Raw genomic sequence first — 17,665 nt, forward strand, 5'->3', positions numbered from 1 at the left:
GCACGGGGCGTGCCTGGCCCTGAGTCCTGCTTCCACAGGGTTCCCAGGGCTGTTGGATGGAGATGCTGGTGGGGGCGGGGGTGGCGGTGACCTCTGCGTCCTGGCTGCAGACGGCAAGAGGGGAGGGTCTCTGGATGTTAGGTGGCTACTCCGTGGGGTGGTGAAGGGTGCAGCTGCCCTGTGTGCAGCCAGGCACCCCAGCTGACAGGAACGCCTTCGAGGACAGACTCTGTTTTGAGCGCTAAGTACGTAGAGGGAGCCTCCCGTTAGAAAGACGTGCGCCCAGAAATTAGCCTTTGCTGTCAGGCAGGCTGAAGGGCTTCCAGCTTACGCAGCAGGAGTCAGCAGGCATCTCTATGATCCAAGAGCTGGTGAAGTGGTTCAGGAACAAAATCAGCCCCATAAGTGGACTGGGCCTTACAAGTTCACCATGGTTGTTGTTGTTGCTGTTGTTTTGTCTTTTTAGGGCTGCACCCGTGGCCTATGGAAATTCCCAGGCTCCGGGCCACTTCGGAGCTTCAGCTGCCGACCTACGCCACAGCCACAGCAGCTCCAGATCCGAGAAGCATCTGTGGCCTTAAGATGCAGCTCGCAGCAACGCTGGCTCTTTCACCCCCTGAGTCAGGCCGGGGATTGAACCCGCATCCTCGTGGACACTACGTGGGGTTCTTAATCCGCTGAGCCACAGTGGGGACTCCTACCAGGGGGGCTGATTCTGAGAACTGATTCGTTTTTATCTTCGCAGATTTCCTCAGATGTGGAAGAGAAGCCACGTGGAGAGAGATTATGGTTCTGCGGATTAAGAACCGTGTTCTCTGGGCTTGAGGCAGCACCATCCATTGAACCGGCCCATGATGCTCTGTATCCGTGTGGTGCGCAATGTACTAACTCGTGACGTTGCTGTTTTCTTTATACACTTTTTAAAATGAGCCATTACAAAATATTGAGTATAGTTCCCCGTGTGGTCCAGTAGGTCCTTAGCATTATCATACACTTATTTTCAACCCGCATTTCCTGCTCCACATCCAAAGGGTTTGTGGCTTGAACGAAACCAGTCCCATCTGCATTTATCCTGCTTTATGTATCTGAACTGTGTGCACAGCTTTGGCCTGAAGCTGTTCCTTGCAGCATTATTTAGTCAGACGTGTGACAAGGACGCGGCGGGACGTGAGAGGGTGACAGGACTCTGCATTCTTTCAGTGACGGCAAGAAAGTATTTAGGGACGTGAAACTCATTTGGAGGATGTCCATAGGTGAAAACAAAATCGGAGTGTAACACAGCACGTAGAGCGTAATCCCATTTTTGTTTCAAAAATGTGCATAAGCTCAGCAAAACCAATTAGGATAATATACCCCCAACCGGTGGTTACTCTGGGAGGCAGAATTAGAATTATAGCTGCTGTAACATTTTCTTTTTTTCTCCAGCTTTTCTATGACTTCTCTACAAAACACGTTTTGCTGTAAAATTGGAAAAAAGCATCTTTTTATTGGTAAAGGACAAGCCAGAGGGAAAGGAGCCGTGGAGGCAGGGGGAGGCCTGGAGGGTCCTGCCTTGGAATTTGTTCCATCTCCCGAGAGCTCATTGTATTCCTTGTTTTTTTTTTTTTTTTTGTTCTTGTTCTTTTTTTTTTTTTTTTAGGGCCGCAGGCTAGGGGTCCAATTGGAGCTGCAGCTGTTGGCCTGCACCAGAGCTCACGGCAACGCTGGATCCTTAACCCACTGAGCAAGGTCAGGGATCGAACCTGCGTCATCATGGATACTAGCCAGGTTCGTCAGCAGTGGGCCACAATGGGAACTCCCAGTGTATTCAGTGTTTTCCGGATGTGAAACCGGAAAGGCTGTTTCCAGTGACTCCTCTGTCCTCAATCAAAGAAGCATCTTCCTCCTCGGCAGAAAGCAAAGTGCAGGTTCCGTCAGGTCCCTGGCATTGAGCCGGCCTCCTGCAAAGGCCCCAGCGGGGCCAGGCCTCTGTGGGCGGGCAGGGGTATGGCCGCTCTGCCCACTCAGCCGAGAAAGGCAGCTCGGACACACGCCTGGCTTGGTGGATGCTGTGAGGATGCAGTGCAGAGCTCTGGCTCTCCCAGGGACAAGGACACGGCTGAAATGGGATTGCCACTCTGTTCGGCGGAGGATTCCCGCTCCCAGGGGTCCTGGCTGTCAGCAGGAATCCACAGGGGCGTGGGAAGGGCCAGTGGCGTTAGGACGCAGGCGGGGGCAGGCCCCTCCGTAAATGGTCTTCCTAAGCCAGGCAAACCCTGGACCACAGAGCTGGGGCATGGCGAGTGGACAGGTAAACAGTTTTTAATTGGATCCCACTATTTCAGCTCACTCCTTTGGTGGGGAGATGACCTGCAATTGGGGAAAAAAATTCTTTAGGTATTTCTGGCAAGATAGTCCTGACTCTTGGGTCAAGGTGGAGAGAGCTGACTGCAGCCAGCCAGGCCAGGCTCTGCCTCCTCTGCAGCCTCCCCAGGGTCGCTTTGGGAGCCACAGGACACTGTGCAAGTGGAGTATTGCTCAAAAATTCATTTAAACTTGACTTTGGGAACAGCCTACACAGCTTGATGGCCATTCACCCAATGACTCTTAAAGTGGCCAGTCTTAGCCTTAGAAGAAGGTAGATTTTCTCTTTGGAAAGAGAGAAAGGTCACTGCAGCTGAAGGTGACGGGGAGTCCAGCTGTTGAAGGGCAGCTGTGCCATTGAGAGCGCAGCAGGCAGGAAACACACCCTGCATTTTATGGCCAAGGGCACAGAGGCGAATCCACGTTCTGAGCCCCCACGTCCATTGCCCAGCAGTCTGGCTCCGCCTGGAGTGAGGCTGGCAGATGGGACCTGTGCTGGTGGCGACTAGCAAGGACCCGCCAAGTCCCATGGTGATCGCTGCTGTGTCCCGTGCCCACGCTGGTTCCAGGCCTGGGGTTGTTTCCGAATCACACTAACTTGGGAATGATGCCAGCCCTGGTTAAACCTCGAGATACCGGAAGCTCCGTTCCTTGCAGAATGATGCACGTTTTCACGTCTCTGCTGATAGTGGCCGGTGAGAAGTCTGGGCTCCTTTCCTCGTTTTGCGCTGAGATTACATATTTGCTGGGTCGAGCGAAATATGTTTTCCTCCCAATAATGCGTCTGCCATTTAAAATGACGATTTGGATGCAGTCAGAGCGGCGTGTGCTTGGCACACGCTTCCCCGGGGGTCCGCACTCTAGTCGGGGAGCAGGGACCCCACCACCACTCAGAGTTAGGCTGGTGTTTTTCTGCCTCTGATGAATTATTTGGACTTTATCTTTAATATATATTCAGATGTTGATCTTTTCATGAATTCAGAAAATGTTTGTACCTTCTAGACTTGATGCGTTAAAGGCAAGGATTCACGGCAGCAAGGAGGGTCTGGCTCCCTTTGTGTAATTTTTGTAATTTGGGCTATAGGGGATCTTGACCGTTAGTATTTCTTTCTAGTTTTTTATTTCCTTTAGAATTAGAGCATTTTAGAGTCTGGGGTTCAAGTTTTTGTGATCTTTTTCTTTCTCCTCTTCCTCCACTTCCTCTCCCCTCCTCTTCCTTCTCTCTCTCTTTCTCTCTCGTTCTCTTTCCATCTCTCTCTGCCTGTCTCTCATTAGAAGGAACCAATGAGAAAAGCACAGAACCTCTGGAATTAGTGCCTGCTGCTGGAAGAACAGGGCGGTGCCAGCCTTTTACAAGGGGCACCAAAGCCAGCTGTTGGCATGATAAGACATTACCAAGGCGCTGGGATGCCATGGGCAAGGCAGCAGGGATGTGAAGCCTTTGGAGGTAGGATGTCGGGCCTGAGCTGAAGGCCGCTCGCCAGGGCTGGTACCCAGGCAACAAGTGTTCTACTTTTTGGTCTCTCCTTGGTCGGAAGCTAGTCCATCACTGGGCTTTTGGCTTAGAGCCCCTCCCCCTCCCCTCCTGCCTCCCACCTCTCCCCACTCTATCTTGCAGAGGCTGGTCCTTGTTTGAATATTTTTCTTTTTACAAAGAAGGCAGTTCCAAGACGGGGTTGTTGACTGATCTCTTGATGCCAGGAATCCAACCTGTCTTAAAAAGCTGCCTTCTCTGCATGGTGGGTTTTCAGTACTTAGAGCCACAAAGCTGGCATTGTTTTGAGAGGGTTAACTAAGATTAATGAGGAAAGAAACATGAAGCCATAAAGGATCAGCGTTTCCAATCAATGACTGAATAAATTTAATGTGTATTCCATCTGCAGTTTCTTTGGCACACAAGTCCAGACGCCAATTCTGAAAGGTTTTGCCTTTTTATGCTTCTAAATAACCTACTAAGACGAGAACAGTGTGCACGTCCAGTGTAATAGTGCTTTATTTAAGGTTTATACCACAGTCGATGTATGGATCAAGAGGAATTTGTCGAATGCACAGGTGTGTTTAATAAGCACAGGACAGCGCACCGCAAACCTGCTATTCCCAGGACTTTTCATAATTGTGACGAGCAGCTCCAGCATCTTATTGGAGAGGTGAAGGCAAAGGCAAAGAAAAATTAATTGTGAACGCGTAATGGATACGGCAAAACGGGAGCTCTAGGACCCACCCAACAGCCAAGTCATGAAATCAAGGAGCGTCTCCATAGGTCTTCCAGAGACAGCAGCTTTGGGCACCGGCTTTTGAGAGAATGGGTATTTAAGCCGAGTGTAATCACCATTGCAGATGGGGAGTGATGCAAAGGCTCCACGTGCTTTTATTTCTGACATTAGCTCTGTACCAGCCACACAACACCTCTCTCCCTAATCACCCCGAGATTAGCCTGAAGTTGCCTCTTTCAAATGCCATTTGAATAACAAGCTTGATGAAGCCACTTAACTCCCTCCAATTACAGGTGCCAAATGGGGGTACCAGCGAGAGAGGCCTTTTACACGTGTGAATGGTCTCAGAGTCCAGTGTCATAATCAGATTCCAGAAATTGAACTTGCAGAAAGTTTGTGCTAGCCTTGTGGATTTTCATTTCAGATGTTGTCAACTCAAGGGCATTTGGGCCAATCAATATCTGTCTGTCTTCTTGCACATAGAAAGTTGGCTATTAGAAAAGAGAGGCTTACAGCAGACTCAGCCAATACCATTAGCCCTAGCCTTAGGGCAGTTCTGTCCATGTGCCCGGCTAGGCACCTGCCCCCTCCCCTCCCCCACCATTACAGAGGCCACTTGGGAAGTCATTTGGACAGAGCGGGCAAAGAGCACTTCTTTATTCTTTCTCTTTTTTACACCCAGACTCCCCCAAAATCAATGAATCTGTTCTTTGCTTATTTTCAGAACTTTGCTTCAACATAAGCAAGGACTTTCCTTCCAGCAAAAAACTTGAGTAGCACCACGTCAGGCTTATGTGTGTGTGTGTTTTCTTTCTCTGTTCCAATTTGAAAAATAATTGGAAATAATATCTGATTGATGTTCTCCTTCTCTCTCTCTTTTTTTTAGGCTAAAGATTTCTTAGATGAAAGACCTTGATCCTCGGCCTTTCATGATTCAGCACCAGATTTTTTTTGCTGCATCCATCCTTCTCCTCTGAGTGATTTTTGCGAAATTAAGGAAATGCACTCTTAATCAGAGAGAACTTTACCAATTGTGTCCACTGACTGCTATTTTGTATTTCGTTGTTGCTGAAGCTTTGCTTGTGACTTTTTGTTTTGCACCGAACAGCTCCCTGACTGAGAGAAAACCCTCAAGCCGTTAAGGAGTGGGAAGGGAGAACTGAGAATTGCTTGGCGAAGGTTTGGGGTGTCTCCTGGCAGGTCTTAGAATTCTGTTCAGTTTGTTGTGATTTCTCCCTCTCCCCCTCTCTGTTTGCTTCTCGTCAGAAAGGCACAAAAAAGTTGAAACTGGTCCTCACGGTTGCAAAGCCCCCTTAGGAAGAAGGGGACACCAAAGCTGGCTGGGGCCGGCTTGTCGCATGTTGAGGCGTTCCCAAGGCCCCCATAACTCCAAGGGCGAGGTGGGAGGGATGCAAAGCCTTTGGAGGTCCCAGGTCACTGCTGGAGACCCAGGGACCCAGGAGAGACCAGATGCAGAGAAGGTCTGGTGGGGAGGCGACACGGCTGAGTGTGTCTTCTTCACAGGGGAAGGGAGAGCGGGGATGTGGCGGTTGAATACGTGGACCGAGACGACGGCATTTTCTGTGCCTGGAACAATGTAGAATTAATGTGTATCTGCAAGAAATATCATTAAGGATTCTTCAGAGAGAGGAAAGAATCAGAGAATTCAAGTGGGTTTGCTGGCGAGAGCCAGCCCTTGGATACCTGACCCATTTGCAGGCAGAAAGGGCATCCGCTGCAGTAAAGACATCTGTTGGCAGACAAAAGTAAAGATGTGAGTTTCCTTTCAATTTCCTGAGAGAGTACAATACTTTCAGTTCTCTCTTTTAATGCGACGCTGGATTCATTTCTCCCTGACAGTTGCTGCCGAGATAGTGTAGGCTGCTGCGTGGCGCAGACGTACTCTTTATTTCATGGTAATTAGCAAGGGTAATTTTCTGGCATGGCTCCGGAATGGTCCATGAGGGGCTTTCATACTTGAAAGCAGAGGAGAGCTCAAGGTGAGATCCTGAGCTTCGGCAGCGAAGACCAGTTCGAATCTGGAGCTAGGACGGAGATGCTGAGACACAGGCTGGGTTACAGACCACAGGCTTTCTTGGGGCTCGGGGCCAGGGTCTCCTATGTCTCTTCTGGGGCCCCAGTGGGGTTGGGCTCACAGGATCTGGAACCTGAGTGGCTATATAAGGTAATTGCTGTACAGAGGGCTCCGTCGATCCGATTTCCTTTTTGAATGGGCACGGAGATCATTCAGGGGTTCGCCTTTGCTATCTTGACCTAAAGCTTATCAGTCATCGTTGTGCTAAAACTGTTTCTGCCCACCTTCCTTCCCAGGCAGTAAGAACTGGGTGGTTTTTTTTTTTTTCCACCTTCGCATCTTCTGCACTGTCAGAGGAGCTTGCAGAGGCAGTGCTCAAACGTGTGAAGTCGGATGTGTCACTGAAGACGCTGTTTCATCCCACTGACATTTTTGCTTGTGATGGCAAGACTTTCTCACTCAAGGAAGCAGCATCCTGTTTGTTCCCTGCTGAGACATATCTTGACAGGGACCTGTATCAGGCAGCGCGTGGAGGTCGCTGCTCTTTGGACCGGACGCAGAGGGATGCCAGTCTCACCCAGAGCCCGCCTTGCTTGCCTGGCTCTCAAGGTGATACAGCAAACCACTTGCTCCCCGTTTCCCCCACGGGGAGAGATGGAGAGGGCACTGAGGCAGAGTCGATCCTAGGATCCTGCTTCATGGTCTGGTGACTGGTTTGCATGTGGTCATGGTGCAAAGTCTGACCTAAGTCTAATCAAAGCTGAGAGAGTGAAAAAAAATCTTTTCTTTCTGGTTGGGAAACCGGGATGAAATGAGCGTGGCAGCTTCCAGAAACCCTGGTTTTGGCCGCAAAGAGACGCTTCAAAGGGGGCATAAAACCAACCTGAGTTGGAATGGACATGGCAGAGACTTGGCCTTCGCTCTGGGTGTTAGATCCAGCTGTCCCCACCTCCCTGTCACTTTTCCAGTCGTGGGCGTCAAGCATCCGCCCTCCTCCCCAGCTTGTCTGAATTATATTCCTGTCATTGCTACCAAAAGAGCCTTGATGAATAAGACATCTCAAAATGCCATGGGAGTTTTGAAAGTCGGAACTTTTAAGTGAGTCCTTACTTTTTAAGAGTATTATTCTAAAAGAGGGGACTTCCACAGTCCAGAAGAAAAGGAATTTCTATAGATGCCATGTGGTCTCTCTGAGAAATTTGAAGAAGACTGTTTTTCAAAATACGTAAACAACTGTTCTTTTGAATTATTCATCTTTCAACATATACGTGGTTCTTGGCAAACAAGAGACATTTACATTAATCAGTGATCATTAAGCAAATTCCCCTGCAATCCTTTCTTTCCAGGTAAACACAGAGCTTTTTAAACGTCAGAGGGACATGGCACCCGTGTTTTAGCGTGGCTTGCTCTTTTACAAATAACGCGAATGAAGTTGGAAGCAAAAATAGTCTTTCTCCCCCAGTAACCATTGTATTGAAATCTGTTTTCAAGGCCTTGGATCCCCCAGTACTTTTTCACTAACAGACCATAAGGTAGAGTTAAAAAATAGTAAATCTACCACCATGTTCAGAATTATCAATCTCAAGCTTGAAGCAGGTAATTTGAAGCCTTCCCTATAATTTCTTTTCCTTTAAAACTGTTTCGAAAATTAAATTCTCTGTAACTTTTTTTTTTGCTATGTGATCTGAACCTAAGCTGCAAAATTGGATGATTTTAAGTTAAAGAATCAAACTGCATCTGAAATTGCTACAAAGGTCCACTTTCTGATTGACCACAGTAGTTGTAAGGATGCTTAGAGGACCTATACTTTTTGTCTGTCTGGAATTCTTTCCTTTGAAGAAGGGGTTCTTTTACATTCTAAAACAGTCTTGCCTGGATTCTGAGGTGAGGCTGGCACCCCCTCCTTCTGCCTTCCAGCTTGGGAAGCCGTGGAATGGACCCTGATCCCTGATGCCCAGAGAACCTCCTCTCTGCAGCACGAGTGGTGGTCTTGACAGTTGGCTTTGGGCCACAGAGAATCCTGCCCTGAACCTGTGCTGGAGCTTTCAAGAAGGAAGCTCACTTTCTCTGCGATCAGGCATTTAAGGACCAAAGACTGGAGCTGCAGAGAGAATCTGTCTGAAGCTATGACGCAGCAGGGCTGGAGGAGAGAGCTGTCCAACCTTGGACTCCAGTCATACAGGAAGTGGATCCTGACTCTGCCTCTGGACTTGCCAGGTTACTTGGGGCTATAGTTTATCTTTCGTGCTAAAGCTAGATTGCATTGTGTTTCTATTACTTTTGACCCAATCTGGCAATGACAATATGATAGGGTAGACATTAGGAACCACTTTAGTTTTTGTTTAACTTCTGCCAAATTGCCTAGACGTGCTGTTTATATGTCTGTGCGGGTCTAGGGAACTGTGTTTGTTTGAATCATGGCGTTGAGTCACTGATTTCTTGTATAGGATGCACTGCCTGCTTTTTTTTATTGCCTCTAAGTAAGTGGCAGACTCAAACAATAGGTTTAGTTTTGTTCCAGAATCATCAGTAGTGTGTGGGGAATTTGAAGCCTGTAGGATAAACAAAGCATTTAAAAGTTGCCATGGAAATGATAAATGGATTGAGAACTGGAGTCAGGTTAACTGAAGCGGACATGGAGTGGGCAAAATTTTTAAGTTATAAAAAGCTGCTGCACAACTCGAAATCACAGTCTCGAGTTGGGCCCCATTTGTCATTTGCCTTATACTTCCGTTTCTTTGAGTTCTGGCAAGGTGGCATCTCCTGCTTCAGGGTCTGTGACCCTCACCACCTGCAAAGGATAGAAATGCTAAGCCTTGGCAGTGTGCCAAAGCATTTGCCCATCGACATCTGTTTTAGCCCAGCTTCTAGACTTGGTCTTGTCTGTCACAGGCTGGGGAGAAAAAGGACCGCCCAGAGAAGGGCGTTCTTATGGGCGGAAGAGGACACGGATGGAAGCAGAAGGAGGGTGGTGAGGTAGACGCCCGTCTGAGCTGCTTATATTCCGAGGTGAAGAACCCGCGACAGCTTTCCTCTCGTCCTGCGGCTCTTGCTGTGGAAGGTGGAACCCTTGGTCTAAGAATCCTCTGTGACTGACTCGGCCACTTTGGCCTTGGCTGGCCCTCCTGGCTGGCTCTCAGGAGGCGCCACATCTAATAACTGAACAGTGTCATGGGAGGAAAGGGCTGGAGGAGTGCCAACCGGAGGCAAAGCCGAGGGCACAGCAAAACGGCTCTCTGGCTGGAAGTCGCCAATGCCAGGAGTAGTAATCTCAGCCAACTGGCCACCTCTCACGATGGCTTCTGTGATGCCTAGGAGCTTAATCTCGTAGGATGGCTAGCGTTTCAGAAAACTAGATTCTACTGTGAGATCATCGTCGATTTGCATTGGTTGTGAGAAACGATGTCGGGGGTTCCTGTGTCCCCCTCACTCTGCTTCTCCCAGGGGGACCATTTTATGTTGCTGTCGCAGAGCGTCACAGCCGGGACATTGAGGTGACACAGGCCATCGACTTTATTTAGACCTCACTAGTCTTACATGAACTCGTGCGTCTGTGTGTGTGTGTGTGTGTGTGTGTGTGTGTCTGTGTGTGTGTGTGTGTGTCTGTGTGTGTGTGTCTGTGTGTGTGTCTGTGTGTGTGTGTGTGTGTGTGTGTGTGTGTGTGTGTGGTTTTATGCCATCTTCAAGGTCCGAGGGACCACCACTGCCAACACAGGGAAGAGTTTCACCATCAGAGGATTCCTCCACATCTGAAAATGTGAATCTGTAGGTATTTTTGTCGTGGCTTAAGTGGGATTTGCATTGTTTGGAGCCCAGTGTTTCATGAAAGATCACGGGAACATGGATTTGGGGTGCCCAGTTTTGTTCAGCTCCTCCTAAGATCTGCATGGGCCAGGCACTGCAGGAAGCGGGCCTGTGGTTTCCACAGTCAGGCTTCTAGAAATGGAGGCAAAGGATGCTGCGTCTGGGAGGAACCATCCCTTTGATTTCTTGGCTCTGGTCCTTCTACGCCCTCATCTTTATCCTCAGGTGGAACCAGGAGCTCTTCCCGTTGAAATGCCAGTACCTCCCCCTCCAATGCTCCTCGTCTGTCAGTTCACTTGGCTGCAGTCCTCTCACATTTACTTGCCTTGATGGGGAGGAATGATGGAACATAATGAAAATTCTTTGCAAACTATTGATTTCCTTCTGCATGCACCCAAATGCTCCCCAGGAGGTAGTTATGTTCAGGCTGTGCCATTCTCTGCCCGTATCTTCAGTATAATGTATCATCAAACACAAAGGTGGATTTAGTTAGGGATTCTAAGTAATCAGGGCATCGCTAAGAAGGCAGACTCACCTGGTTCAGTGACAGACCTTCTGGGTCCCTGTCCTAAAGCCTCCTTCTCTGTACGCCACCGTCACCTGGTCCAGCATCTGAATCTTAGTTCCCCATGGACCCACTCTGCACACCCACACAAAGTCCCAGGGCCTTTTCATGTAAAATTATGCATAGCTTATTATGAGGAAGATTAAGCGGGTTAATATGTATACAGCAGGCTCTTCAGGAATCCTCGTTCTTTTTAGTCATTTGTCAATTACGTAGCATCTTCCACAGGCCAGGCCTTTGCTGAGTGATAAGGAGAGAGAGAAATAAACGCTACCCCTGCCCTCGGGAGCGTCACTGTCTGGTTGGTTCCAGCAGTTAGAGGAGAGTGTGTTTAGTGCTACGATAAATCCGTTTTCTACAGGGCGCCCAAGCGAGGCGGAAGCCAGGGGAAGTCTGCCTTGAGTAGGTGGTCCTTGGCTTGTTTGGCTTTTAGGGCAGATTTCGAAGGCCCCAGTCTCTGAAGAGAGGGAAAGGGGTTTGAGGCAGAGCGCAATGTGTGAGCAGAGGGTCCCCAAACAAGAGAGACTTGGGAGTTCCCACTGTGGCTCAGCAGGTTAAGGACGTGACATGGTCTCTGTGAAGAGGCGGGTTTGATTCCTGGCCTCGCTCAGTGGGTTAAGAATCTGGCGTTGAGGTGTAGGCTGCAGCTGCCGCTCTGAGTTTACCCCTGGCCTGGGAACGTCCCTATGCGGCAGATGTGGTCATAAAAAGAAAAAGAAAAGAAAGAGGAGCGAAGTGGGAGCTCAGGGTCGCAAGGGGGTCAGAGGCAGTGAAGGAAGAGGAGGGTGGACAGGACGCATGGACGGCCAGCAGGGACCAGCGCCCCAGAGCCTGCCCACTTTCCAAAGCCGCACTGTCCCCCACGGGCTGAGTTCTGAAGAGCTGAGGCCTGGCACCCCTGCCAATCGGGCTTGGTGCCAAGACGCTCTGTGTCTCCTTACAGGATAAGGCCCCGGGCAGCGCAGCAGCCCTCATGCTTCTGAGGAGGATCCCAGCTCGGGCCCCAGGGCCCTGGCTCCAGGCCGCCTTCCCTCCAACCAGCAGTGGCTCCTCGGCCAGTCATCTCGTGAACGAAAAGAGCCTGGGCCTGCCAGCCTCTCAGGCTCCTTACAGAGGGAGGATTCTTTGATTCTCTGTGGCTTTTACAACAGCACGCCAGGAAAAGGTCAGGAATCATAAGACGGCAGGTGCGCTCTGTTGCTGGGGATGCTTCGCCCGTCAGAAGCCTCCTGCAGGATGGGCTGCCCCGCAGGTCCCGAAATCCAGCCATCTCGGGGCCAGGACAAATCCTATTTGATTGCAGCCTCTTAGCTTCAGTCCGTTGCTAATTAATCTGTCCTGGGGCCTCCATCTGAAGTGAAGGGTGCTGTTCTCCACGTGAGGTGGGGGAGAGGGTTTGGAAATTCCTGCCCCCCCCCGCCCCGTCACTCTGTCATTTCTTCCCAGTGGGAAGGGACACGCTTTGGTTAGAACCTGCAGTCACACAGTGGGGGGACCCTCTCGGGGTGCGTCACCTCCTTTGAGACGAAGTTCCATTTGCATCGAGGGGGGCACACGTAGCCGGTTGTCCCCAGGAAGCAGACAGGTGAGTGGAGCCCTGTTCTCCAGCAGATGGAACATCGAATCACCCACTGGGTTTTTGTGACACAGCTGGGGACCCACCAAGGGTCTGGCCGGCTCCCCGGCCCAGACGGGGCTTCCAGAACACACACTTCCCCATTTCTGAGGTTCTGACCTCTGCGCCTCTGGCCTCGACTGGCTTCTTTTCCCCTTGACTTGTTCTTCAAGCGCAGCTCGGGCCCAGCTGGACGTGGCCATCCGCGGACGGTGCAGCTGCCCAGTATGAATTTATATTTCTGATTCTAGGAGTAAGGTCTGCTTATAGCGAATCCTTGAAAACAAAGAAAAGCTCATGTGACAAAGACATCACCCATTTATTTGTCTTTTCTGTATTTCGATCCCTTGAACATGCTGGGTTTGCAGTTCTCGTTAATGTGTCTGGAAGCATCCCCTGGACACAGGCCAGGGTCCTCCTTAAACACTCCTGCCCTGTCTCTTTGGTCCTTCTGCGCCGCAGCACCTTCTCTGCTCTGCGCCAGTCTCCGGGCTGCTTGCAGAACTCCGGGCTCTCCTCTGTGCCCCAGAGCCCTGTCTCTGGTTGGGTTCGGGACCACACACCGCTGGCTTGTACGGTGCTCTGACTTCGTCCCAGCCTCCCTGGTCAGCGGTGCACGCTTCCATCTCTTTGAACCTCCAATAGCCTCAAACGCTGGGGTAGGAAAAGGATTCTTTAACAAGATACGCGAGCATGTTATTGAGGAATAAAAAAGTTAATGCATATATTCATCAGAACGTGCATCTTCATTAATAATTACAACCTCAGCCACCACTCTCCTCTCCGCTCTTTTGATAAAAGTTAACACGCATCAGGATTTTTATTCCTGGGAAAGTTGACCACGGACTTACCAAACCTGGTGCTCTCAGGAGGTGTTTCAGAAGGACAGGAAACGAATACTCCCAGCCTCCTTGCTCTGTGGAATCATTCTTTTTAAGGGGCACAGGGCGGCCTCAGCACCCAAGGGGTTTCTCCGGCAATCAGTCTTCGTCTGCTGGATTCCCTCCTTTCTCTCCCTCTGGCAGATGTACGAAGCGGGGCTGGACGCATCCCGCGTGGAGGGGGAGGGCATGTGCCCTTTTCAGGGGGTAACCGCTGCTGATAAAGATCTTCCTTCGGCCGCAGAAAAAAGCGGCAAAGAAAACACGGTGCTTGGTCCCCTCTCAGAGCTCGATGTCCCCCGGCACGGCAGGGCCCGACCACACCCATGTTTTTAATGATCTGACCCAACAGAAATCTCCTGGTTACAAAGACGCTGCCTTAGAATTCTAAAACACCTAATAAATAATTTGTTATAACCGCAGGGTATCACGTTTCCCTGTTACTTATTATGGAACTAGGATAATATTTAAATTGCTTATTTACAGCATTAAAATAAATAGTGGTTTGGGCATTTTGGCAAAGCAGGGGAGGCACGTGGTGACGCCTCGCCCTCTGCCCCCCTCCCCGCCCCCCAGCCTGAGCAGAGCCATCCTTCCTGCCAGCTCCGGGCTCGCTCCCCAGCTGCAATTACTCCATGACGCTATATTAAAGTTCAGAATGAGCAACACGCCTGACCCCTGAAGGCATTTGCCACTCGGGTTTTTTTTATCTTTTCCGATACCTGTAGCTCGGTGGCTGCGCTAACATTTGACTGCCAGCTTGTATGGGACCTGCTGGTGGCTAGCTGTTCCTGGAAGGCCACTGGCCCCGGCACCTCTTATACCCACTCATCGGCCCTTCTCAGATCTCCGAGGGGGGCGGCAGGCCAGAGAGTGAATTAAATAGCAAGCAAATCAGATCAAATGACAGCCTGCTCCCCGCCCCCCCTCCCCAGGGAAGGCGTGGGCTGGGGGTGGGTGGGAGCGCATTTCAGCGGGCACTGTCCTTCCTGGGTTCACGCAGGGCCTGGACCCTCGTTCCATCAAGTGGCCCTCGCTTAAGCCCCACTAATTGGGCAGGATTGCTGCCGTCTGATGAGTCATAATTAGGACGAGGCGGCTCCAGGAGGAGCCCTGTGATCGGGCGAAGGGTCGGGGCCTAATGACTAGCAGAAGGGAAGGGTTCTGCGGCTGCCTGTACTCTCTGCTGGAAAAAAAAACAAAAAACAAAAAACCCAAACAAACAAAACAAAACACACCACTCCTGCTGCATTTCTTCCAGCAGCAGGCACTGAATCTTTCCCCTCATTTGATTCAGTGACCTCTCAAGTGCATCATTGCCCCGAGGGCTCGGGGCCGTCCGGCAACCGCGAAGCCCCTTGGGTTGATAATCTTCTCCCACATTTGCCCTTAACACCAGGCGCAGCACCATTAGCCGCAGCTGCACTGGTGCTCATTAGAGGCGGTCGATACGGAGCAAGATAAAGCGGGAGCGGCCCCCACCATCTCCAGTTACTGCAGGTTTACAGGCCTGCCCACGCCATGCTCTTCCTGACAGCTACGAAAAACGGGGGGGGGGGGTCTCTTACATTTAAAAAAAAGGGGGGGAAACATGAAAAAGGACCATGGGAAAGGACGCATTTACCTTTTCGGTCTCAGGATGCTGTTGTCTAGAGCAAATGGTATTTTCAATCTGATGTGAAAATTGCCCGTCTTGGCCTCCTGATGCTCCTGGCGTCAGGCAGGCCCGAATATACATGTTTCCTCACGAAAGAAGGATGGACGCTGCTGGAGGAGTCGTGGGAAGCGGGGTGGACCCTGGACACGGTTGCACGTGGCTCCCTCCAGAACGCAGAGGTCTGGGGAAGGCAGCCGGCCCGGGTGGCTGGAGTCTTGCTTCTCGCCAGAAGGTGTTGCCAGAGAGCCTGGGAATGCCTGCTCTCCTGTCCGAGGCCGGGGCTCGGCCCGGAGGCACTGGAGCCAGGAGAGGGCTCAGGCAGCTCTGCCTCGCAGACTTCTGCAGGCCAGCATCCTGCCTGAAGCACTGGATCAGGCTGTCCCTGGACCATTCTCCCCCTGCACTGGGCTGGGAGGACTCTGGACCCTCACGGGGTGAGGGGCAGCGGTGGCCTCTTTCTGATCTGGGGGTGGCGGTGGCAGCAGGTCCCCTCCTCCTCCTTCTCAGGGGGGGTGGGCACTGTTGCCTTTGGTAACCTCAAGGCTGAACATCCCTGCCACCATGGAAAGGACCAGAGAAATGTGAAAGGCCAGGTGGTGCTGGAGCCCATGACAGCATCGTCTGACCAGACAGTCAAGAGACCTTGCCTGTGGTTTCTGCCCATGGGTCCCCCTGGAATGAAGGGCCAACTTGCATCATCTCTTTTCCCAAAGGACACAAGGCTCCTTTGAGCACTATGTGGAGAAGATCCCGAATGAGCTCTACTGACCTGTGCTGTTCCCTACGTGAGAGGGGCCGGGCTGGGGACTGAGCATCTTGGTGTCAGGAGAGTCTATCTGGGATCTTCCAGCAAGGATGCCAGGCAGAGAATGGGAAGTGTGTGTGTGGGGGTCCTCAAGCAAAGTCACTCCCCAGACAGAAGAGAGTTCCCACAGGGGAAGATTCCTCATCAGCCCCACCACAGACCAGGTCACTCTCAACTTTTCCCTTTGTCCTTTAGCCTGTGCCTGAAATATTCCTTTAGAGACAGAACCATAACAATTTAGAAAAGGGCCAGAAAAGCCACCTTCCTCCATAAGCATAAGCAGAGAACAGTGACTCGAGATGAAAATAAACAAAAACGGAAGTTCTGAGCACATGTCCTTCCATGAAATGAAGTAAGAGCAAGGAATGGAACATTCCAGAAATTTGCAAGTTTCTGTGTTTCACAGGATGACAGATGATAACGTACCCATGAAATCAGAATGGACCTTTTGGAAGGTGGCAAGAGCCAGACCCTCTAAGGCTACCTACAGATTAATAATTGCTGGAGTTTAAACCATAAGCTCTGCCACTAGTGCTGGAAAATTGATTCAGTGAGTTAGAAGTGAACTTGAAAACTTGGGAAAGCATAGAGAGAAAGAATAAATAAATAAAGTCATAAAGGAGAAAGTAGGAGACCTGGAAAGATAAGAGAACCAGTATATGTACAACGGGAATTCCTTGGAGGGGAGAGCAGAGTGAGCCGCGAAGCCAGAATAATCCCTGAGGAATCCAAAAGCTCATGGAGCGCCAGGCACAATTAATGGAACCTGAATTTCAAGGTAAAAGGAGATATACATCCAGGCTGAGAAACAATTTACCTCTGAAGAAATAAGAAGCTCACTGCAAATAGCCTCTTTTGCCTACGAGAAGTCCAAATCAATTTCACTTTTATTCGAACAAACAGCTCTTGTGCAGTTCTGCTTAAGATTTCCAATGGTTTTGTTTACTTGGTTCCTTATTTACCTAAACAATTTACCTGAAAAAAAATTCAATTCCAATACTCCTCCATCTCCCACCACTATTTGTTCCTTGGGACGAATTGCATAAGCTGGGAGGCCTTTCAGCAGTCAGAAAGACAAGGCAACAGTGCATCGCTGTTGATAGAGTTTTTATAGGAAAATATTTTCCCCAAGTATTCTCCACTGAGTGTGCTGTGACTAGGTGCCCCTGGTTCGCGTGGAAGCTCTGGAAGGTACGGATGGCAGACTGCAGTCTCCTTGACATCGCTTTCCCCTGTATCCAGAAAAGCCATCGTGGCACGTATGCTGCTCTGAGTTGGCGAGAGGGAAAGATGTTCTCAGATAGGAAAAGCACCTGAAACAAATACACCACTCTTGTGTTCTTCCAGAAAAATGTACTTGAAGCCCCACGGTAGCCAACTCTGGACATTGTATATGCATTGCAACCTTTTACTTTTTTGGCCCTTTAGGGCCGCACCTGAGGCATGTGGAGGTTCCCAGGCTAGGGGTCCAATCAGAGCTACAGCTGCTGACCTACACCGCAGCCACAGTAACTCGGGATGTGAGCCGTGTCTGCCACCTACACCACAGCTCAGGGCAACACAGGATCCTTGACCCCCTGAGCAAGGCAAGGGATTGAACCCGCATCCTCATGGATACTAGTCTGGTTCCTTTCTGCTGTGCCAGGATGGGGAACTCCTCATTGCAGCCCTTTGGAGTTGGGTCCCAACAAGGGTCTTCCTGCCCGGTGCTGATCCAGACCACAGCCCAAGGCCGCGTTCCGTTCAG

At 50.4% G+C, this 17,665-nt stretch overlaps 1 long non-coding RNA gene across 1 annotated transcript; it reads right to left on the reverse strand.

Moving 5' to 3' along the window:
* Positions 1 to 4,321: 4,321 nt before the first annotated feature.
* LOC146397142 (uncharacterized) lies at positions 4,322 to 15,341 on the reverse strand. The gene is made up of 2 exons (XR_014827748.1): positions 15,081 to 15,341; positions 4,322 to 10,720 (listed from the first exon to the last, which is right to left on the reverse strand). It is a non-coding gene; the product is annotated as an uncharacterized LOC146397142 (long non-coding RNA).
* Positions 15,342 to 17,665: the final 2,324 nt, after the last annotated feature.

Source organism: Sus scrofa, chromosome 14, assembly GCF_054392235.1.
Source record: "Sus scrofa isolate SSC_HxYL_T2T_F1_AM1 chromosome 14, Sscrofa_HxYL_maternal_Yorkshire_Landrace_v2.0, whole genome shotgun sequence".
Classification (NCBI taxonomy): Eukaryota; Metazoa; Chordata; class Mammalia; order Artiodactyla; family Suidae; genus Sus; species Sus scrofa.